This window comes from Canis lupus, unplaced genomic scaffold (genome assembly GCF_011100685.1).
Source record: "Canis lupus familiaris isolate Mischka breed German Shepherd unplaced genomic scaffold, alternate assembly UU_Cfam_GSD_1.0 chrUn_S1562H1750, whole genome shotgun sequence".
Lineage (NCBI taxonomy): Eukaryota > Metazoa > Chordata > Mammalia > Carnivora > Canidae > Canis > Canis lupus.
The window spans coordinates 4398-29292 of NW_023330402.1; the positions used below are offsets into that span (position 1 = coordinate 4398).

Consider the following 24895-nt stretch of genomic DNA (forward strand, 5'->3'; position numbering starts at 1 on the left):
GCCTACGATCTGGCAATTAGGAGATGGTGTATCCAAAGATATAGTCTTGACCTGGTTAGAAAACTGTGTCATTTGTAAAGTATATTACTCTTGAGTCTTCACTTACTTGCTAAAAAGAAGCTTCTACACAAAAATCAGGATGCTACAGGAGAGAAATAGCTAACACAGGCTATAGTTGGCTAATATTTAAATACAAAGAATTCAACTTTCATTTTTCATATGTGTGAAGGGTTTGTGAGCTTGTTACTGACCTATTTGGCCCAATTCATATTTATTTTATTTTATCCACCGTGCTTCAGATCCATGGGGTATTGCCAAAAAACTTATCCCAAAAATCTCTCAATTTTTATTAGAGCTTAATGGATTTATTTGAATACTTCTGTTAAGCTGATAAGAGTTAGGGAGAGTCTTATCCTACTTCCCTTCCCCAAACCTAATTAGACATTTTTATTTCAAAACAAAAGATGGTGATATTATAAAACTAGGGAGGGAAATAAGATGCTATGACAGTACACTTCTTTTTAGTTAACACTTATTTCTTACCTATAGCACTACGTATGTGATATAAACTTTTGGGAAGGAGAAGGGAAGAAGGAAATTCCAAAGCCTCCCAACAAAAGTAGCCATTCCAATGCATGGACAAGGGCTTATTTCTCCTGCCAGCCACTGATTCACAAATATTTTCCCCCTTTTAAAGAAGTATGTGTGAATGAGGTTGGGAGAGCAAGGAACACATCAAGGCGTCAACTATACTCTTCTCTTAATGAGCCCGCCCTATGTCCTTAGTGGCGACTGACTTCATCCGCCATCTTGGCTTTCACGGTAAGCAACATCTTTCTTTAAAACTTTTCTTTTATTTTTTTATTTTTTTTATTGGTGTTCAATTTATTAACATACAGAATAACACCCAGTGCCCGTTCACCCATTCACTCCCACCCCCGCCCTCCTCCCACCCTTCTACCACCCCTAGTTCGTTTCCCAGAGTTAGCAGTCTTTACGTTCTGTCTCCCCTTCTGATATTTCCAACACATTTCTTCTCCCTTCCCTTATTTTCCCTTTCACTATTATTTATATTCCCCAAATGAATGAGAACATATAATGTTTGTCCTTCTCCGACTGACTTACTTCACTCAGCATAATACCCTCCAGTTCCATCCACGTTGAAGCAAATGGTGGGTATTTGTCATTTCTAATAGCTGAGTAATATTCCATTGTATACATAAACCACATCTTCTTTATCCATTCATCTTTCGTTGGACACCGAGGCTCCTTCCACAGTTTGGCTATCGTGGCCATTGCTGCTAGAAACATCGGGGTGCAGGTGTCCCGGCGTTTCATTGCATTTGTATCTTTGGGGTAAATCCCCAACAGTGCAATTGCTGGGTCGTAGGGCAGGTATATTTTTAACTGTTTGAGGAACCTCCACACAGTTTTCCAGAGTGGCTGCACCAGTTCACATTCCACCAACAGTGTAAGAGGGTTCCCTTTTCTCCGCATCCTCTCCAACATTTGTGTTTCCTGCCTTGTTAATTTTCCCCATTCTCACTGGTGTGAGGTGGTATCTCATTGTAGGTTTTGATTTGTATTTCCCTGATGGCAAGTGATGCAGAGCATTTTCTCATATGCATGTTGGCCATGTCTATGTCTTCCTCTGTGAGATTTTCTGTTCATGTCTTTTGCCCATTTCATGATTGGATTGTTTGTTTCTTTGGTGTTGAGTTTAATAAGTTCTTTATAGATCTTGGAAACTAGCCCTTTATCTGATATGTCATTTGCAAATATCTTCTCCCATTCTGTAGGTTGTCTTTGAGTTTTGTTGACTGTATCCTTTGCTGTGCAAAGCTTTCTTATCTTGATGAAGTCCCAATAGTTCATTTTTGCTTTTGTTTCTTTTGCCTTCTGTGGATGTATCTTGCAAGAAGTTACTATGGCCGAGTTCAAAAGGGTGTTGCCTGTGTTCTTCTCTAGGATTTTGATGGAATCTTGTCTCACATTTAGATCTTTCATCCATTTTGAGTTTATCTTTGTGTATGGTGAAAGAGAGTGGTCTAGTTCATTCTTCTGCATGTGGATGTCCAATTTTCCCAGCACCATTTATTGAAAGAGACTGTCTTTCTTCCAATGGATAGTTCTTCCTCCTTTATCGAATATTAGTTGCCATAAGTTCAGGGTCCCACTTCTGGATTCTCTATTCTGTTCCACCAAAACCTCCCAAGACACAAGAGTCCAGGGCCAGATGGCTTCCCAGGAGAATTTTTATCAAACGTTTAAAGAAAGAAATCATACCTATTCTCCTAAAGCTGTTTGGAAAGATAGAAAGAGATGGAGGCGTACTTCCAAATTCGTTCTATGAAGCCAGCATCACCTTAATTCCAAAGCCAGACAAAGACCCCGCCAAAAAGGAGAATTACAGACCAATATCCCTGATGAACATGGATGCAAAATTCTCAACAAGATACTGGCCAATAGGATCCAACAGTACATTAAGAAAATTATTCACCATGACCAAGTAGGATTTATCCCTGGGACACAAGGCTGGTTCAACACCCGTAAAACAATCAATGTGATTCATCATATCAGCAAGAGAAAAACCCAAGAACCATATGATCCTCTCATTGGATGCAGAGAAAGCATTTGACAAAATACAGCATCCATTCCTGATCAAAACTCTTCAGAGTGTAGGGATAGAGGGAACATTCCTCGACATCTTAAAAGCATCTATGAAAAGCCCACAGCAAATATCATTCTCAATGGGGAAGCACTGGGAGCCCTTTCCCCTAAGATCAGGAACAAGACAGGGATGTCCACTCTTATCACTGCTGTTCAACATAGTACTGGAAGTCCTAGCCTCAGCAATCAGACAACAAAAGACATTAAAGGCATTCAAATTGGCAAAGAAGAAGTCAAACTCTCCCTCTTCGCCGATGACATGATACTCTACATAGAAAACCCAAAGTCTCCACCCCAAATTGCTAGAACTCATACAGCAATTCGGTAGCGTGGCAGGATACAAAATACAATGCCCAGAAGTCAGTGGCATTTCTATACCTAACAATGAGACTGAAGAAAGAGAAATTAAGGAGTCAATCCCATTTACAATTGCACCAAAAGCATAAGATACCTAGGAATAAATCTTTAAAACTTTTCTTGTTCTTGCTGCTTTTCTTGCCGTTCTTGTCTTTGTTCTCGGACATGTTTTTGGCTCTGATTTCTCTCATTAGGTCAAAGAATACCTTGTCCACATTGGCTCGCGTTTTAGCTGATGTCTCCACGTACTGCACACCCCACTCCTCTGCTTTAGTCCTTGCCTCTTCGATGGGCACCTGCCTCCGCTCCCTCTAGGTCGGACTTGTTTCCCATGACAAGCAATGGACTTGCCTTTTTTTTTTTTCTGGACCACATATCCATAATGGACATACAGTGCCCAAGGCCCTCAGATGCAAGAAAATATCGTCCTTGTCTATGCTATACACCAACCAAGTAACAACTGCTGCCACATCCTGGGCTCTCCTGGAAAGAGAGGTTCCTATAGACACTGGCGTGTGACCGTCCACATCCAGCTGTCCATTGAGCCTTGGGAGGCATAGCTACTGAGGTCTCCTCAAGCAGAGAGAGTCGAACTTGAGGCGCGTGCTTATCCCACCTGCAGGGGAGGTCTCCCCTGTTCTTCCTCAGTCCCTTGCTGGATGCCACCATACCAGAGAAGGTCAAGCCCTCCCCAGTCCCCTTGGCTATGTAGGGAGCCCCCATGACATCAACTGAGTGAACTGCAATGGAGTTTGTCTACTTTATGGATGGTATGAGCACCATGCTACAGGGGGGGAGCTCATGTGGAATATTTATGTCCCTAATAAAGGACACAACCCACCCAACAGTCAGCAGTAGAAGCCAAGCTTTAGGCTGCCATTTAGCTCTGGATGCCCTGGTCAGCAAATGGTTCCATCAGCACCTCTTACAAACTCTTGGGCCACTGTCTAAGAGTTGTTCCTTTTAGGGTAAGGAACTCAGGGCACTCTTGCCTCAGAGATACCCCAAATATAAATCAAAATCACAGATGTCCCCACATGCAGTAAGGCCACAATGCAAGGCCTCCCTGGGACACCACTTGTCCTCCTTGGTGTTCCAACATTACAGATCGTGGCCAGACGCTCATTTTGCTTCTCAGGATACATAATGCTGGCCCTACAGGAGGGACTCAATAAGTAAAATCCCACCTCCCCTGGAGACCACAAGCAGCCAGTGGAACTGAGAGGCACACACTGGTCTCCTCAAACAACTCCTATTTAAGCTTCAAGGTGTCAACGGGCCTCCAGTGGAGGCCATCAGGGGCCTTGACAACACAGAGTTTCAAGACAAAAGGATGCACGTGCAGTTATCCACAAGCCGACTTCGGACTGCCCCTGGGATGGGAGACCAGAGTGGCTGCTATCGGCGTGGGAAAGAGGGGGCACTGGTCCAAAGAGTGTCCAGTAGATCGCACAGGTCGTGTGGCGGACTTTACTGAGCAGCATAACGGACAGTATGGAGCAGTGCGCACGCCGTACACCCTGGGCTGCGGGGAACCACGTGTTACAACGATGCATATGGAGCATCGACTCTTAGAAGCGCTACCGGGTCCGCTCTTATGAGGCAGTGGCGGGCGGCAGCAGCAGCCTCTGCGTACAACTGCGCGGAGCAGTCCATGTCCCATCTGCCTCACGACCAGAGCACAGCTGGGACCAGTCACCCCAACCCCACTTCTGTTGATCCCTACGACAGACACCTGTTGCCGAGCTCAGGGGCTGCTGCCACTTTGGCTCTGTGGGCTGCTGCCGCTGCCAACACCTCGTCCTACTATGGAAGGGACAGGAGCCCCCCTTCGTCGTGCCACAGCTGTGCTCCCCACGGTTATGGGCCAGAGAGTGAGCTGCCGCAGGCCTCAGCAGCTGCACGGATTCTCTGTATGGCATGGCCCAGTGTGAGCGGGAGCACATGTGGACCGAGCACGGTGCTCAGGCCTTTAGAAACTGGAGGTAGGATCATTGCGGGACTGAACCCTGGGCTGCGGTCATATATGAGAACCTGCTCCGCGCGGTCCCCTTGCCACGATGTTTCCATGCTTCGTGTTTGATGTAAACAAAGGAGTTTGTGACCAAACTGGCTTTCTTTCTTAATTTAATTCTTATAAGTTGACTTTTCTTTCCTCTGATACTAGTCCCTGTAGCCTTTCACTCCGTTCCTTATATTCTCAGCCTCTGAGCAGCCCTAGGTAAGGATTATGCTGGCATCCCCTTTTTCCTGTACCGTGGATCCCCCTCTTATCTTGCTTTTCCTTAGGAATTGAGCCCTTCTCCCTGTCTACCTGCAACATCTCCTTTCCCTTTAAAATGACCATGTAGTGGCACGAGACCTTTTACTCTTCTGTTAGCTCTGGGCCCTAACGTTGAGGCGAATCTTCTGAAACTGCTAGGACCATTGGGGGTTTTGGGGGGGGGGTTGTTGTTTTGTTTGTTTTGCTTTATGTCTGACCTGTGATCGTGGTACAGCATTAGCTGAAATTTAGCCTTGTTTTATTTCACTCCTCCCACTTTTTAAAAATATTTTGACAAATAAACGTTTCTAACACTTAAAAAAAGTGAGAGAAAGAGGGAGAGTACGAGCAGGGGAAAGGCAGAAGGAGAGACAAAGCGTTCCAAGCAGCCTTCTTGCCGAACATGCAAAGCTTGGCATCTGGCTTTATCCGACAACCAAGAGATCATGACCTGAGCCAAGATCAAGGGGGATGCGTAACCGACTGAGCCACTCAGATTTTATTGATTTATCCATGAAAGACACAGAGAGAGACAGAGACACTGGCAGAGGGAGAAGCAGGACTCCATTCAGGAAGCCCAATGTGGGACTCGATCCGGGTCTCCAGGATCACGCCCTGGGCCGAAGGCAGGTGCTCAACCACTGAGCTACCCAGGAGAGGAAAAAAGGGGTTTCTGAGGCAGAGCAGCATAAAGAGACACAAGGAGACTATGAAATTATATGGCTTGCTCACACAACGCTGGTAGTGAAGTATGGCTGAAACCTCAAGGCTGCAGATGGAGTGTTAATATGTTTTCAATGACGCATTTACAAGTTTTGACTTATTCTATAGTCAAAGAGTGAGTTATGAGCAGACGACATGATTCTTTCTGTATTTGTATTCAAATTAAAGGGAATGGAAGAAAAAAATAGGGAGATTACTGTCTCTCTAATTTATTTGTTACTCCTTGCTGTTTCTTAAACTTCAGAATAGAATTACTACCATCATTTTTTACAGTTTTTTTAATGTCTTTTATTTTTAATTCTTTTAAGTAATCTCTCTGCCCAACATAGGGCTTGAATTCATGACCCTGAGATAGATGAAGAGTTGCATGCCTTACCAACTGAGCCAGCCAGGAGCTCCATTATTTATTGATCATCTTCATAACTACAACTTTTTATATTCTTTGTTTTCCTCATCATCACTTAGCTGCTTTGTTTTCTTTGCAGCCTGTTCCACTAAGGAGCAGTTGGTGGCCTCTCTTATTCTTTAACTTGAACAAACAGAAGGAGTAGCAATGTAAAAGGGTCCAGGGCCAACTTGACTTCAAATTCTTCCTCATTTCCAATGTGTCTTACAAGACCTCTCTTTTTGTTTCATTCTCTAGGATTAGAAGAAAGCCTTTGTTGTAATTTTAGTTAGCCTTATTAATGACACCTTTCCTTTATTTCAATATTTGAGAATGTTTATATTATATGTAGGGATGAAGTTGAAGCCCACTGTTTGGGAGCCAAGACTGTATAGGAAAGACAGTATATAATACTTTGTGATATGAATGATTTATCTATCTCAGATTTCAGGTTACTGTTAACACTATTCTAAAAAGACAGTATCCATATATAGAAACATTTCTTATTGATAATGTTTTATGTAACTAAGTATTATGAAGATGAGTCCTTTTTGGTTTGATCTCTTTTCCCAAATTAGGAATGAGTATTAAGATTTAGCATCAAGTTATGATATATTTGAATTTTTGCTCCATGCATGCAACTTAATTTTTGTAAGTTAATACTGAGTTTTGTAATATTAAAAACGGGTGTCAGCCTCACATGCCCAGCTGGTGACAATGTGGGAAGCTAGTAGGGATGGGTCCAGCTTAGAGCAAGTTAAGTACTGCATGAATGTATTCCAATTCAAAAGAAGAAAAACCAAAAAAAAAAAAAAAAAAAAAAAACAAAAGAAGAAAAACCATGCTGTCTGCCAAACAAAATATATTCTGAAGGCTGGCTGTTTTGTAATACTTGATCTGAAATTTTTGGGGTCTGAAATTTATAAAAGAATTAAATTATAAAATGCTAAATGGCTTGCCTTTATTATGAAGTAATCAGTTACTTTATTTTTTTATTTATTTATGATAGTCACACAGAGAGAGAGAGACAGAGAGAGAGAGAGGCAGAGACATAGGCAGAGGGAGAAGCAGGCTCCATGCACCCGGGAGCCTGACGTGGGATTCGATCCCGGGTCTCCAGGATCGCGCCCTGGGCCAAAGGCAGGTGCCAAACCGCTGCGCAACCCAGGGATCCCAATCTGTTACTTTAAAATCAAAAGAGAAGAAGAACTGGGGGTGGTGGAAGGGGAGGAGGGCGGGGGGTGGGAGTGAATGGGTGACGGGCACTGGGGGTTATTCTGTATGTTAGTAAATTGAACGCCAATAAAAAATTAAAAAAAAGAAATAAAGCAAATATCATGAAACCTAGTTATTACAAATTGCCATCTGTATTTATAATAACATTGGTAGCTATTTTTTTCTAATAAGATGAGTGGAATTTCCTTGATTATAGGTTTATTTTTATTATTTTCTATTTTGAAACGGCCAATATGCTTATGAGTAAGATTTGTGTGGTCAGCTTCTGTTCTTTCATAAACTTCAGATAAAAATCATTTTAGCTGTAACCAAAACCTGAAGTCTTTAAAAAATGGCAGATGTTAATTTAAAAACAGCATATACTAATTTAGTTTGCTGTGTGATTATGGTCTAATGGAAGTTTCATAAGCTTTCTTTTCCCCTAACTCAGAAAAGTATATGTCAGAGTTTTGGAGTATGTCCTTAGCCAAGAATTTTATCCACTTAACATATGTTTACAAACTTATATAAAGCAAAAAGAATGTAGGTAACTATAGTGAGCAAGAAACATAGTTTTGCTCATATTATCTGATGTTTGCCAAAAGAAGAATAAAAGATGTATGAATTAAATCATACAGAGAAAAATACACGTTTGAGGAAATTCAACAAGAAACAGATATCCCTGAAAGAGAACTTGGTAGAGCCCTGCAGTCCCTCGCCTGTGGTAAACCAACACAGCGGGTTCTTACAAAAGAACCCAAGTCCAAGGGAAACAGAAAATGGCCACAGATTCACAGTTAATGATCAGTTCACATCCAAAGTACACAGAGTCAAGACTCAAACAGTTGCTGCCAAACAAGGTGAATCTGACCCAGAAAGGAAAGAAACGAGGCAGAAAGTAGATGACGACAGGAAACATGAGATCGAAGCTGCTATCCTGCGGATAACGAAATCCAGAAAGAAGATGCAGCACAGTGTGTTAGTAGCAGAGGTAACTCAGCAGGTGAAGGCTCGATTCTTCCCAAGTACAGTTGTTATTAAGAAACATATAGAAGGACTTATTGAAAGAGAATATTTGGCACGAACACCTGAGGATTGCAAAGTATACACATATGTAGCATAAAATGCGTTCAGAAATTTGATTTATCCTTGGACTGTACTCTTCGCATGGACTGAGAAGTTCTTTTAAATCATTAAATATTAAGACGACCATCTCTTCTATTAAATTACAGCACATGTTCTAGACCATTCAGATCAAGCCTTTACTCCCTTTGAGAGTTTTCAACATCAATTGATTGAGCTTCAGGCTTTACAGAGTTTATCCCTGTAGAGATCAATTTTTTTTTTTCTGGTTCTTCAAAATTTTATTAACAAAACCAGGGAGAGGGGAGGCAACAGTGAGCAAACTGCACAGTCCCACCCAGGCACAGAGAATGGAGAGACAGAGGGACAGACAAGGACAGAAGAAAATCCTGAGACCCTCTGATACCGGCAGCGGGGTAGTCAAATGGTGGGTGGGCACAGGGAGAAACTCAGGGACCACTGGAGAAACAGATGAATGGCAGAGCAGCCAAACGGGGGATTCGGGCGGCTCCCGGGCCTGGAATGCAGAACGTGGGGACTTCGGGGCCAGTGAGGCTCAGCGGTCAGCACTGGAGCGCGGCTCGGGAGTGAGCGGGTCATGCTGGATCGTGAGGTGCAGCGTCAGGGCCAGTGATCCTGCCCGTCAGTCCCAGCCGTGCGAACGGTGCGTTCCTGCTCAAACAGCTCGTCCGGCTTGTACCACGCGTGCACACGCTCCAGGGCCACTCCAGCAGCCGCAACCTCTCCCAGCAGTAATGCGGGTACACTGGCGTTTGGGCAGGAGGCAGAAGTCACCCGCGAGCTAAAGACATCACGCACAAGAGGACACCCACATACCTCATCAGCTGGCACTTCGGGGTCCCGGGAGTGCTCGGGGCACAGCACCTGGAGCCGTTTACAGTATGTCTTGCTCTGAGGGTTGTAGACATCACAGAAGAGTCGTGTAGCTCCCTCAATGTGTGTGGGGTACGTGGACCCAAAGGACGTCTGGCTCTCGTACTTGGCAGCAGCGCTCCATGTGGCGCAAGGCAACACGTGGGTTGATAGGGTGCCCGCAGGAGATGCAGAAGATCTGCAGGTCCGTGTCATCACTGTCACCCTCATTGCTTTTCCAAACAAGGGCCTGTTCTGGGATTGTGGGTGGACATGAAATGGGGACACTTGTCGGCCCATTTCACAGAAGCCTCCAGAGCTCTGCTACTATCGGCGGGTCCACCCCCCAGGCTTCCTTGGCCTCCCACCTTCCCCTCCAGCCTTGCCACACTTTCAGTGTGGGCTGCGGGGGCTGCTTCCGTACCCCTGTGGGGGCAGTGGGGTGAGTGGGGTCACCGTGGATCCACAGCTGTTCTGAGGGATGGATGCCTGGTGTGGGAACGCTTCCCTGATGCCACATCTTCCAACCTCCCCCAGCCCATGAGGCAGCTTGTGGATTCGACTGGCCTTGCCATCTGCCCCGGGCAGGAGGCCAGGCTTGCCTTTGCTCCAGCCCCAAGTGGCCAGGACAGAGGCAGCCTTGGCCGCCCCACTTTGTCGCGGACAGGCCTCTGACCTGTTCACATCCACTCTCTCCGGGGAAGCTGAGGGGAGCCGTATAGAATCCTTGTTCCATTGCATCATTACTGGAGTCTTGGGGCAGCTGCTAAAACCACTCGGTTTTAGTATTCCATGTGGGGAGTGGAGCAGTGTCCCATGGTGGGCTGGCCTGGGACCTTGTGCTGTGCTCCGTTCTGTCACCCAGTCACTGTAGATATTTTCTACCTTCCTGCATAACTCAGGTTCCAGGGTACGTGATCTGTTCTCGGTTCCCTTAATAAACAAAGTCAGTCCTCCAAAAAAAAAAAGAAAGAAAGAAAGAAATATGATCATCTCCTTTTTTTTCCCCCAACAATACCAGCCTTTGAGTTCTTTATTAAGCACCAGATTTTCACATGCGTCACTATAGGAGGGAGGCTTCAGATTCAACCAGACTCTGGCCCGTAGTCAGGAGAGATGTGGTGTGCTGAGGTATTCCTGTGTCTAGAAACAGGCACATGGCTTCAAGAGCAGCAGAAGTTGACTATGGGCATCATCGTCTTCCTTGAAAGAGTAAAGGTAAGTGTCGTTCAACCCAGGGAACTGAGGCTCCATCCCCAGGGGGAGGGCTTGGAGAAGTGGCCATAATGTCTTCAGGGATGCTGCCATGAAGCATCCAAAGATGACATCCCATAGGCTTTAGAGAGCAGATCAAGAAGCTGCTTCTTTTCATCTTCTGGGAGGAAACTAAACTTTGCCGCATTGATGTTCAGTCTCTTAAACTCCTCCTCGGCAAAGTCCATGCCCTCTTTGGGCATCTGGTAATCCGTTCCAGGGTGGACTTGAAGATGAGTGGGTCATCCGTGTTGAGGGAGTAGGTAGCCTGGTCATGTTTGAGCCGAACCACTGCATGCTCCGTGTCCGAGTTCCAGGGGCCTGTGAGGTAACGGGACCAGGGGCAGATCTCGAAGTGCATGTTTTCCTGCTGCAGCCTGTCATAAAGGGCCTCGTCCTGCAGCGTGTGGTAGCCATGGCCCAGCCTCTCCGTCTTGAGCGTGTCCACAGCCTCTTTGACCACCTCCGCTGAGCCCACTCCCCTGCATGCACAGTGCGGTGGATGCCTCTCCTCACAGCCTCCTGGTAGCCCTTCACGTGTCCCAGGAAGACACTGCTCCCTTTAATGGTCTCGTCTCCTGCCAGGTCGATGGCCACCACAGTCTGCTGGTACTTCGGACACAGCTCCACCACCTCCAGGGGCCAACTGGGCTGGTGGCGCAGGTGGCACAGGATGGACCTCACTTTCACCTTGAAGTCCCGTTCTCCCTCCTGCAGGCTCTGGCTCACCAGGGCCACCACCTCCCCTAGGATTTGCAAAATCTCTACATTAAAATTGATGTGGCAGTTTTAATACAATGTATACGAAATAGTCTAAAATTTACAATACCGGAAAACATGATTATTTTTTTTTCTCCTAAAGTTGAAAAGCTTGGAATGTATGTCCAACAGTGAGGTAAAACATTTTGTCTCTCAATTTAAAGAACTGTGCAAGGATAACATTCAAACACATTCAATTAGGGCACTTTTCAGTTTTGACAGGAATAATGAATTACTGTAGCCAACAAGGCACAGTTAGAAAATGCCAACATTTCAAGTCAATAAGAACAAGGCAGATAATATCAAGCAAATCTTTTAAAAAACTTTTCTTTTGAAACAATTTCTTTGAGGACAAAGGGCAGTTTGCTTCACGTGACTGTAATTTCTTGTGCCAGGGAGGAGTCTGCCCTAGAGAGCATCGGAAGGCAGCCACTCACTCATTCCTGCACATTGCAAAAGGGCAAAGAAATAAGGTCCGTGGAAGGCGCTACTCCCACGTGGAGGATGGAAGGCACTACTTTAAGTTTTTTCTTGTTTGGGGTTTTTAAAATCACGCCACCAGTGTTTGTTGCTCACACTCTCGTGCACGGCCACAGTGGCCCCTCGGCCTCCTGAGGTGCACAGCCAAGCCGTCTCCCCTCAAGGACATGTGTCCCGTGTGCCTGGGCCAGTGTGGCTGTGTCCAGGACGCAACAGGGAGGCAGCACTCCACAGGGTCCTGGGGCCATCCAGGTTGTGCCAGGGTCTCACAATGGGCTGAGTTGGACATAAAAGCAAACCTGTAAAAAGAGCAACAGCGTCAGGAGTCCCTAGAGAGAAGACCCTCAGCCACAGGACCTATCCTCCTACCGGGGCCCCCCATCTGCAGCCAGCACCCCCTCTCATGTAGCGGACCCCCCACCCCCTGTCCCGCCTCCCAGGGTGAGTGGGGAGGCTGGCATGGGTTTTGAAGCAGGAGCTCTGCCAGGAGTCTTGCGACAGGCTAGGCTCACAGAAGATCATTGACCGGACCCTGTTGTCCATCCTGACATGGGCTGGAATCCCAGCAGTCTACACATTGGGACACTCAGATTCTCTGAGCATCAGTCTCAGGGCACCATAAGATTAGATCCACGCTTGTGTTTGTCCCGAATCTTAATGATGTTTCCACCTGTCTTCAAACTGACACCTGCAATCCCTCCTCCCTGCCCCGCCCTCCCACTGGCTGTGAGAGGATGCATCCTGAGGTCTTCACTATACTGACACTTCACTAGCCAGATAGGATGTCCCCTGTCCTCATCCCATGTGCCTCTTCATGAGGACGGCCTCCCATTCATGTGCTTGGCAGGTTCACTGGCATTTGAGTGGATGCACTGACCCCTGCCCCTTCCACCCCCAGGTAAAGTGCAGGGACTGTGGGGCCTTTGGACACAAGGCATCAAGCACCAGATGCCCCATAAAACACTGGGGCACGACCCTTGTTCCCATGGACTTGGGGTCCAGGAGGCTGAAGGAGAATGTGGAGCCGGGGAGTCAGCGGGACCAGCGGCACCAGGCTGGGCTGTTGGACCAGGCTGAGAGGGAGAAGGCAGAGAGACGAAGGTGAGGAATGGGGCTTGTGACCCGATCGCCAGGGCTGACATGACAGACCCCGAGTCCGTGTGCATGCACAGTGTGCAGGGCGGCTGCGGGCAGAGCCAGGCTGGGCGAGGCAGGCAGAGGAGCTCCCAGACTAACAGGGTCCACATTTGGGTGATGGAGCTGTCCCTGCTGATTTGGTGTGGGGTTTGTGGCTGGACAAGTGTCCCTGCACCAGTGAATGTATGGAGCTTGGCACATGCCAAGGCAGACCCTTTCTGACTCTGCATGAAACAAACTGCCTGGATGACCTGGTGGGTCACTGTAGTCAGGGTGGGGCAGAGGTGGGCAGAGAGTGGCTGAGGAGGGAAAGGACCAGGTTGGCCCAAGCCCCGAGCAGGTGTCTGGCTGGAAGCCAGGGAAGGGAGTTCCTTCTCCTTTCCCTGCTTTGATTTCTCGTGCAGGCAAGAAGCCGAGCAGAGGAAGGCCCTGCTCCACAGGTTCCCCAGGAGACCCCGGGAGGGGCAGAAGCGCACCTGGAAGGAAGACACGGAATCTTGTGACTATGTGAGGGTGAGTGTGTGTTGCTTCCCCGGCTGTGCCCTTGGGCACTCCCTGGGCTCCATGTGCCTCCTGGGGGAGGTGGGGCTCCACTTCCTCTCTGACCAGTGGCAGTTGAGCAGCGTGGTCTTTGCACCCTTTTTTTCCTTGGTGCCCATGATATTGCCTTATGCCTTGCATTTGTGTGAACCGTGGCTGGTTGGCATGTGATGGTCATTGGCGGGCACTCCTGGAGCACATACCACCTCAGAGAACAGGCCTCTGTCCTTCATGACACATTACCCCCCTGCCCATCCCCTCTCAGGAGCTGCCACCATGACTCTCCAGCATCAGGACTCTTATTGCCTCATGAGCATAGTGGATGGAAGAGCTGGTCCAATGGAAGAAGCATCGCTGTGAGGCAGGACTTTGCGTGTCCCCCCACAATGTCTCAAGGGCATCAAAAGCATCCAGTCATACCTTTGTTCCGGACCAGCCCTGCAACTGCATTCCCTACTCCCAGGGTGAGTCAGATCAACAGATCCCATCTTTTTCTATCCCTGTTCCGGGGGAGGGGGTTGTTACTAAGGTCTTGGCCGTTAGTTGGTTTCTTTCTTTCTTTCCTGAGTGTTCATTTTGCCTTAGTGCTGGGGCCAAACTCATGGAGTCCCATGTGTTCTCTATTCCCACAGTGTCCACACATGCCGATGCCTGTCTACACCACCAGGAGGCCTTCTATCCCTGAGCCTGCCCTGCTGATGGAACCACGTACTGACAATCCAGTCATGAGTGTCTGGTCCCATTCCACATCTCATCTCAGAAGCCCTCAAGTTAGCCTCAGCCCACCTGGTGGACCTCCTGGTGCCCAGGAAGTGCCGATCACTGACACCCCTCAGCCGGCTCGCCAACCCTGTGTCAGGGCTGACAGCCTGGTTGTGCAGCAGAGAGACAAGAGGCCCTGCAGAGTGTCCCTCGAGGGTCCCCAGGCTGGCTCCCAGGGCCATGGGCTGGGACACACCCAGACACCACCCAAGTATCCTGAGGAGAACACCCGTCCCGCTGTCAGCAACGCATTGGCAGACAATTCCAAATGCCCCCCCCCCCCAGGCTCCAGGCAAGAAATGTGCCCACATGCCCCTAGACAGGACCCTGAACCCCCGAAAGAAAGCGTGGTGGAGCCCCAGCCAGCACACCTGCAGGAGCATCCAGGAGGGCCTGTGGGGAATTCAGGGAATCTGTGTGCTCCAGGAAGCAGACATGCCCGTGGATGCACAGCCAGGCCCCCGCAGCCCAGGAAGACACCTGCCCTCCAGCCAAGCAAGGGCCCCCAGCCCACACCTGCCACACCTCACTTTGAGACGCTTCAGCCATGCACCGAGCCCCCATGGCCGCACTCTGCGCGGGCCCCCACTCAGCCCCTGGAATGGTCTTCACCAGATTGGACAGAAGCTGCTGGAGCTCCCGGTTCCTTGCAGCTCCCTCATTCCTTCCTCCCGAGAAGCCAGGCCCTGCTCAGGGCCCTCCTGCCCCCCACCTGTTGAACGGAGCCTGTGTCTGTGGCCCCTGGAGTGTCCTCCACGGTGACCTACAGGTGTCCTCATCCTCAGTAGACACTGAGAGCGAATGAGCCAGCTCCTGGCCTCGGACATTGTCCTCCACCCCACTGCACCCTGACGGGGTGACTGCGGACCTGAGGACGTGGCCCCTCCTGGACTCATGTGGGGAATCAGCACTTGCTCAGCTGCTTTGCATGGAAATTCCTGGGTCCACAGCGTGCTGCCCCTCATGCCCCTGGGGCCCTGCACAGACACCCACCCCCCAAAACACACCTTACACTTTTCTTTAGGGAAATCTGTGTGCTGTGGCAAAGGGTAGTCTTCCCTCTGGAATGTCAATTTTCTCTTCTGTAAATAGGTTTTCCAATAAATGGAGGGAAATTTGAATCAGCACTTGTTACTCCATTGGAAATAGAATCTCAGATGTTAATGTGTCTGTGGTGTACACATGTGTGCCTTTGGGGTTTTGGCATCGAGAACCCACTGTGGGCCCAGCAAATGGACATACTTTTTTCTCCTGAGATGAGTTTTTCTAGACTGTGGTGGTAGCTTTGTGGGAATTGTGGTGGGCAATATTTCATCTATGCATTTCAGTTATTCTCAGCGTTAATTTAGATTTGTGTGTAGTGTTTTATTTCCCTTAATAAAATATTAGCACCGATGAAATGCGTCCATGTGTTTCTTAAGATTTTGTGTTCTTTTTTTTTTTTTTAAAATCTCAGCAATTCTGAAACTCTCTATAGTTAATTTAATTCCTCCATCCTCGATTAACTGAAACGGGACAACAGCTTGATAGTTTTGGGGGATCTGTAGACTTTGAGGGTCTCCTGCACACCCAGTCTCCTTCGTGAAGTACTGCATAGGGAACATTGACCGTGTGCACCCTGTGAGGGAGCCCTGTGTACTGTATGGGCCCTGGGTCGCACATTGGTCTGTAATGGGATGAGTGGGTGGTTTCCCTCTATACATATTCTGGATCCCACTTTAATGTTGGATCATGATGCCTCCTTTCTGAGACCTGGGCAAGGAGATTTTTTAACCTCCTGAGGATTTCCTAAGGAGGCAATGGTTGACAAGTCGTCTAAATACCACAAGACCAAGGCCACGGAGTCTCTCTCTCTCTCTCTCTCTCTCTCTTATTCTCTCTCAGTCTCTCTTTCTCAGGGATATCTCTGATATGGGCCCATGGACACAAAACAATACAACACCATGCCAAATGAGAACAAACCAAACCAAGCACTTCCATATTTGTATTCAGAGAATTTCTTTTTCTTTCTTTTTTTGTTTTTTTGGTTTTTTTGGAAAAACAACTGACTGCTCTTTTCTCACTCCAGAGCATCTGCTTAAGGGTGTTCCCTTTCTCTGTGCAGATGCCTGTAGGTGGAGGGTAGAGGAGCTCCTTTATGAGCACACTAGGGTTTAAAAAGTCAGAATGCAGTAGAAAAGCCACAGTGTGTGATCCTTCTCCCACCCCCAACCCCTAAGTAACTCCCATTCATGCAATCATTATGTGACCCAGGTCAGAGTCTGGCCCCTTGAGCCTCAGGCCCCTGTCTCATCCCATGGATGCCGCCCTATTGCTATCTCATGGCTTCTGAGAAAAATGCAGCTTCCTGGGCCCTCAAGAGATGCATACATGAATAGAAATATTCCCTACTTTCTGGAGCCTATGAAAATCCCAGAGGTCCAAAGGTATGAAGGTCTATCCTCACAGGGGCATGTTGGGATTGGAACTAGCAAAGTAGTCTAAGGATTCTTGGACTTGCAAGAATATAGGGCACAGGGGTGAGGAGGCAGGCAGGCTTGAGCAAAGGGCCTTATTCTGGGCTCTCCAGCACAATTAGGACTTCATGCGCTGTGGAGGGGATTCCATCCATGTGCACAGGGAGACCAGGGAGAAAGGCTAGCGGAAGAAGTCCTGAGCAGGCCTGTTCTCCCCCTCTAGTCACCTCACTTGTCTTTTGCTTCCCTGCCATCAAAAAACCAAACCAAACCAAACCTAAAACAACCAAACACAACCAAACCAAACCCAAACCTATCTTCCCAAAGGAAAATCCACTCTCATCCAGATATGGAAGATGACAGAGTTATCTGAACAAGCTGGTATAGGTTATGGATATTAGTAATAGATGTATTTAGCACAGTTGGATGCACATTGGGTGAATCCTCCCTTCCTTCAGCCTTGGGGAAAAATGGGGCCACTTGAAGGTGAAAGGATTAGAAGCAGTGAGCAGCCAGCTTTGAGTGTGGAAATGATGCTGAGGACCTCGGTCAGTGTGAGCATGTCTGACCGTGTCCTCATGCATCCCTCATCCCATTGCTTATCTTCTCTTTATATTGAAAGACCAATTGTCCAAACCACCATGGGTGGAGTGTTGGCAGCAATGTGTTTGGTCATATACAACCAGCACCGATTTGAAAACCCAGGGCACCTACACAAAGAAATGACAAACTACCGTGTACGTCGATGACCTGCAGCCTTGCATGGCGACAGACTTCTTTTCAGGAAACTATGGGCACAAAATATATATTGAGAAGTCAACCCATAAACCCGGACGCTTGATAATATTTGGAAATGCAAAGAGGCAATGAAATGCTTATATTTCAGGAGTTAAATGCATCCTGCCTGATTAGATCATGTTGATTGAATCACAGCCCCTTCACAATCCACCCCCACCTTTGACTGAAGAGCAGGTGCCTGGCAAGGACCCATCTCCCGCAGGGAATTGCTCCATATCCCAGCAACTCTAACTTGTCCAGACACTTTACTGTCATCCGTCTGTGTGACAATCTCCTGACAAAGAAGAGGTGGGCACAGGATTTCAGATCACTTCCACTCCAATTTTGGTCCTTGGGTGACACCTCAGAAAGATATTCTCAACTGAATGAATGTGGGTTTTGAGGTTAACTAATGGGTGCTATGTAACAATTATATTCCTTTGGGGCACGATTGACTAATGCATTGTTGAAAGGTAATTAATGTGTGATTATGCTGATTCTTATGATTTGGGCAGCGTTCTCGTGTTCTTTCAAACTTTGGTCACATATACATGCATTTAATGTTTCCATTATTTCCTTTCAGAATGAATTATAACATTCACGAATCACAGTTATTAGAAAATAATGAGACAGTTTGAATTTTGTGGAGAAAATATCAGGGTTTCTTTAAGTATTATTTATTCATCAGACAGATTGAGTAGAGAGCTAAGCGGATAGATCTGTGTCAGTTGGAGAGTGAGATGGAGCCTCTCACTGAGCAGGGATCCAGACTGTGCACAGAAAACCCCAGAACCAAACCACATTGTTGGAAAAGTCTTGAAAATGTCACTGAGTTGGGAGGTTGCCCTCAAGCAGACATTATCTAGAACACTCCAAGGGCAAAAGCAGCCACATTGGAAGGAATTGGCAGCATCGGATTCCCTCCTGACGGCGGGGCTCTTCCTTATCCACCACCGTCTCCCGTCTCTGCACCCAGAGTGTCTTCACTCCATGCTCTTCCTCCGTGAGGGATTTCTTAAAATTCCATTCTCTCCCCGAGTTCCCTCCCTTGCTTATGGAGTCTTCAGGTTCCATGTGTCCTTCAATTCTTTGCTTCTGTGTGATCGCTGGCATGTGAGCCCCCACATGCTAGAGCCACCACGTGGAACTGATTTACTGAGATGTCTCCAAATGGAAAAAGCCCTAATGCAACAAAATGTATTGATTCCACATATATTCCAAATCGTGTATCACACAAAGTATCACTAAAAATTTTAAAGACAGCTATGGTTTTCTTTTTAATATTCCCCTGGCTATTCAGGGTCTTTTCTATTTCCACACAAATCTTAAGATGATTTGTTCCAAATCTTTAAAGAAAGTCCTCAGTGTTTTGATAGGGACTGCATTAAATGTGTGAATCGCCCTGGGTACCCTTGACATTTTCATAATATTACTTCTTCCAATCCGTGAGCTTGGAATATTTTTCCATCCCTTTGTGTCTCCCTCCATCTCCATAAAAGTGTTCTGTAGATTTTAGGGTATAGATCCTTTACCTCTTTGGGGAGGTTGATTCCTAGGTATCTTATGTTGAATAGCAGTGGTGAGAGTGGCCATCCCTGCCTTGTTCCTGATCTTAGGGGAAAGGCTCCCAGTGTTTCCCCATTGAGAATGATGTTTGCTGTGGGCTTTCCGTAGATGGCTTTTAAGATGCTGAGGAGTGTCCCCTCTATCCTACACTCTGAAGACAGGATTAGCTCTGTCCACTGCCAGAAGAGTGAATGCAATGGCTTCTTCAAAAGAAACTAAAACACTGTACTGAAACCTTCTCATCTTGCCCTCTGGTAACAGGAGGCTAATGTATTTTATGTCCCCTAATCACCGCAGGGGTGGGGTTCTTTTCCCATTAAAATGAGCACTTTTAATAATATCACCGTGTTATGGATTGTTCTCATCTCCATGCCTTTACTGTGCTTGATTTCTATGAAGTGGAGAGGCAGAGCTAAGATGTGGTCCATCTGTGGTGTCTTCTATTGGAGCAGCTGGTAATGGGATGATGCACACCTCACGGGAGGAGGCAAGCTCCCTAGAAGCTGTTTCCTGTCTCCTGCCTGAGCTCAAACCTGCCACGAGACACATGCCCTAATATATCACCTGTGAAAAGTCCTGACTTTGTTTTCTCCTGCTGGACAACACAAAAGCTCATGAAGGGGAGTCAGGTAATCCTTCTGCTTACATTCACCCACCATGGCCAGGAACCTACCCTCCTTGTCAAGCTCACAGATCATTGATTGGATGTGGCCTCCCAGATTAAACCTCCATATACTGCCATGGAATCTACCCTTGGGGCTGTCCCCAAAATCCAATTGTAGCCCAGATTTCTATTGTGAAAACAATTCCAGCCTGACATTTTGCCACAGGTTGATGGAGCCAGGTCTCAACACATTGTAACCTGGAAACAGTTATGAGGTCCCCCTAGAACTCCATCCAGGATTGGCAATTCCAGTTTCTCAGGAAATAACTCACGAATCTGTGGATCCCTGAGTGGCTCAGTAGTTTGGCACCTGCCTTTGGCCCAGGGCGTGATCTTGGAAACCGGGGATCGAGTCCCACGTCAGGCTCCGGGCATGGAGCCTGCTTCTTCCTCCTCCTGTGTCTCTGCCCCTCTCTCTCTCTCTGTCTATCATAAATAAATAAATGAATAAATCGATCTTTAAAAGAAAAAGAACTCATGAACTGGTCTGTGGGAGGCTCTGCAGATTCTTGGTCTGTCCTCATGACTAATAGACCTTGATATAGAGAGACACCCCTCGAGTGACTAATGGATACCTGGACAGGATGAGCATTGACGTCCAGACACCTAACCAGAGAATCAATCTGCTGACACTCCAGCCTCCACAGTCCCCACAGTGTGTTATCCAACCATCTCCCATCATCCTTCCTAGGGGTCTCTGCTAGCCTTGGACAGAGATGGTGTGCTTCTCGTTCAATCTACTCCCTCCCCCTTAATTTCTCATACAAGCATCTTCCTGGTCAGAGATCTCATAATTGAAGAAACCCTGAAGAATAATGTCCCTATGTCCCATTGCCATTTCCTCTTAAATGGCTGCTGGCGCTTCCCCTATATTGAGCCAGTGAGTAGGAGTGAGAAATTCCCATGGGGGGAGGATATGAATTTGAGCTGCAGGTGACCTAGAGGTGGCTGTGGAATTCCACTCAGGGGAAGCAGGCAAAGAGGCCTCTGTGAGGAGCCAGCCTGGAAATAAAATAACTGTTTCAAGGTTCTGAAATACTGGGGAGAAAAAGCCTGCACACCAAATTATATGTGGGAATCTTTTATTAAGAATAAAAAAGCACACAACTTTGTAATAACATTTTAGAGCAAAAACAAACAAAGCAGATGCAATATTTTACATAACAATTTCAGAGAAATAATATCAACAGTACAGAAAATGTTCTAGGAGAAAACATGGTGTAATTTGCAAAACTCTGGATGGGATCTTTTTCTAAATCAGAAATTCAGACATTTATAAAACAATTTCAGATTAACTTGTTAATTTCTGTTTACAACCAGGTTACAAATTGCCAGGATGATTTCCCTACATTTGTTAGAAAATGGATTTCACTAAGACAAACTGACATTCCAGACTGGGAAGCACGCTTTGACATTCCTATAGATTTACCTAAAGAAAAACTGCAGCATCTGTGTAGTGGGGGGAGTGTATGTGTAGGCGCACAAAAGCAGGACACCCAGCACGTGGTGGACTTGACCGTTTCCATCCAGTTCAGTGGAGGAATTGATGGTTCACCACATCAGTCCAGGTGGGGACATATCCTCATTCCCACAGACACCTCCTCAGGGTCCTCTGCTGTGGAGGACAAGTCCCCGAGTCCATGAGCTGTCTCATTCCCTATGACAGTCTTCAGAGGACGGGGATACCTGCAGATGCTCTTAGGGAACTCTTGGCAAGACATGCACACAGGTTCCCTCACTCTTTACGACACAATAAACTGTATTGGCCATAAGAAACACAATTCCCAGACATGAAAGTAACCCTGACACCTTAGATCTCTAATTTGTCTTAGGTACATGAAAATCTCCAAAAAAGCCTGATTTCTTCTGCACAGATCCTATTGTCCCTTACTATCCAGTAAGGGTGGCATGTCCAAGTTTGAATACAGAGTGAAAATAACATTATGATGTGATGTTACAACTGCACATCTATGGTCACACTCAGAGGCGTTTGGTTGTCATGCAATAATTTCCATTCTACAATGAACTTGTCAAACTCTTCTGTAAGAAATGCAATGATAACATAGAACACCTATAACCTGACCTCAAAACGCTTTGGTAGACTCATGAACTTGGCACTGTTTTCCAGAGGTATCAACCCAGGTCCAAATTGAATTTGAACTGGTCTGAAATCCAGAGTCCACTTCTTCTGGGTCAAGAGATGCCACAGAGCAGACGGTAGCAAAATAGTCATAAAAAGTTATGTTCAGTGGGAGGCTGGGCATTTCCCTTTGGAATAAGAGTCCTTGTTAGTTTGCTTCTCTTCAGTCTTAATGTGGGAGAGAGTGAAGGGAACATAATAAAATCACTGTGGTTCAATCATGTCTGGATGCAGTTATCGCCCCAAAAATAAGCACTTAATTTCCATCTTACAATTTCCAAGCAATGACCAAGACACATCGCTAGCAAGACCCAATATATACTTATGTTCAGAGAAATATTCTTTCAATATAAATAGAAGAAAAGCATTGGGAAGTGGGGAGCATGACGAAAGGGTCAAACATACTGACTTCAACCCCAGGTCCTCAGCATCATATTCACTCTCAACCCTGATTGCTCACTGCCTCTCACCTGCAAGTGGCCCCCACTCTCCCCAAGGCTGAAGGAGAGGCAGGTTCCTCGATACACCCCATATGAAATCCACACTATCCCAATAAAAGATCATGACAATGAACCAGGTTTAAATATCAGTGTCCTCAAGTTTCAGTTGAAGGCCATATCCCATGAACACACCAGATAGATGGTTCTTCCATACATACAGAACACACACTTCACACAACACAAAATATTTCCAGTATGGGACTGTGTTCGGGTTTGGAGTGAGTGAGTGATGCTGTGTGTGTGGGTGTGTGCGCCCATGTGCACCAAAGTTAGGAGACACATCCCTGGACTGCTTCCCCAGACCTCTGTCCCTTCTTGCTCATCCTCTTGGTAGGTCTGGCTCTCCCTGGCACACGCGGGACTTTGGCCACGTCCCCGGCCACCTGAGGTGGGAGCATCCCAGCTGCAGTGGTGAGCAGGTCGACAGTCTGTTGAGGATGATTCTTCGGCATCTCAGGTCTGTATTTGGAGTGGTGAAGGATGACTGCGTTCACAGGAAGAGCAATTTCTCTTCTCCTGACATTGAGTTCAGGCTTAGGGCGGTTGCATTCTTGGAGGCATCTCCACTGGTCTAATGTCATTTGTTGTCTGGAGGTCTCTTCCCCACGCTCCTCCAACTCAGGAAGGTTCACGGAGGGATCCGTTGCCGGCTCTCCTGAGGCCTCACCCACCACCGTGGGGTCTGCCTCGGGAGATGCGAGTCCTCCCTCCTCGACTGACTCCCTCCCAAGGTCTCTCTCCAGATCAGTCTTCTGCATATAAAAGAGGACATAGGCAGGTTGGCGCAGCGCACAAATCACATCACAGGCGCTGACCTTAGCATCATCCATTTTATACCACTGGCCATTTCCTGCCTTTACGAAACAGAAGTAATGTCCGCTGTGGCAACTCCTCCCAGCGTGCACCAGCACGGCATAGAGCACATAAACCAAGGGTCCTGCCCTCTGCTCAGACAGGCAGTGTTGCATGTCAAGGCGCTCAGGATATTGCACCTCCTTAGTCATTTTGTTGCCTGTCAAGTCTGAGAATCGTCTCAAGACCAGGATGAGGACCTTCGGGGAAGTGTGCAAAGTCTACACCTTGGACGCAGGCACCTTCTCCAGACACTTACTACAATGGTAGGCATTTTCACCTTCCAGCAGTTCGGGCTTCACCAACTGCTCCAAAGCTTGGCTGACGCTGTGAGCGGCCCCGATGTCCAGGCTGATGTCCAGGTAAGATTCCAGAGTGCTCGAAATGCCTTGGTAGTGGAGACACTGGATTTGAGACCTCCAGTACCCTCCAAAGAGTTGCTGGATGAGGGTGCTGTCCTGAGGACGCTCAGGGTCTGAGAGCTTGTCCTCAGGCAAGCACGCTTGCTGCATTGCATCCAGAATGAACATGAGATACTCATGGGCATCTTCCTGCTTGTGTCTGTGGAAGGCGGCGAGCAGGAGTGGCAGGGGCCGGAGCACACGTCCAGGATGGCAGAGAACCCGCGTCAGGTGAGCCTGCAGGGTACACAGCATGCAGGATGTCTACTTCCTACAGGTGGTCCCGTGCTGCTGGGACAGCATGTAGCTGGCGAGGGGCTCTGTGTAGGTCAGACACTGTAGGGTCGCATTCACATAGCAAGTGTTGCCCATGTTCTGAAGCCCGGCTCCCACCTGGGAAAGGCTCTTCCAACTCAGAGGCGTCTTGGTGGGAGGCAGCCCTGCTGATGCGGGAGCCAACGGGTTAGTCAGGGAGGAGAGCGTCTTTGATGCAGGGGATGCCCTCTCGGGCACAGAGGGTCTTCCGTGGACTTCAGCACCGCCTCTCCTTGACCAGCATAACTGGGGTTTGGGAGAGGCGCTGAACTGAGGCTCCTCTGAGGGGTGGAGGTGGGCAGCCTCCATGTCTGCAGAAACAGTGTCCACAAGATACATTCAACCAGGAGCTTTGGGTTGCAAAGGGATGCTCCTCTCACTGTGCCAGTTTCCAAATGTCAGATAGTGACCCTCACCTCCACCTTTCATGGCTTTTGGGCCCTGGGATAAGGCACAAAGTCCTCTAATCCACTCTAATTGCTTGATTGGATTACGGGATTTGGGTGTGGTCCCTCCCTGACAGAGACCATTCAGGTCAGCCCAGCTCCTAATCTTGCCTCCCACAACAGACAGCACCTTCAGATCTTTCTCAACCTCCCTAACTGCCCCTACCTATGTCTAACAGACTTTCTTCAGTGTTTCTATGTTCAGTGGAAATCTTAATGAGTGTCCTTTTTCTTTTTGAGTAACCTCAAGTGAGCCAAGGAGAGTTAGACATTAGTG

At 47.4% G+C, this 24895-nt stretch overlaps 4 pseudogenes; 1 reads left to right on the forward strand and 3 right to left on the reverse strand.

Moving 5' to 3' along the window:
- Nucleotides 1-776: 776 nt before the first annotated feature.
- Nucleotides 777-5016, forward strand: LOC119878372 (annotated as a pseudogene).
- A 4236-nt stretch (nucleotides 5017-9252) lies between these two features.
- On the reverse strand, nucleotides 9253-10310 carry LOC119878374 (annotated as a pseudogene).
- Nucleotides 10311-10861: 551 nt separating this feature from the next.
- LOC119878375 lies at nucleotides 10862-15065 on the reverse strand (annotated as a pseudogene).
- Nucleotides 15066-22873: 7808 nt separating this feature from the next.
- Nucleotides 22874-24481, reverse strand: LOC119868882 (annotated as a pseudogene).
- Between the last annotated feature and the right edge of the window lie 414 nt (nucleotides 24482-24895).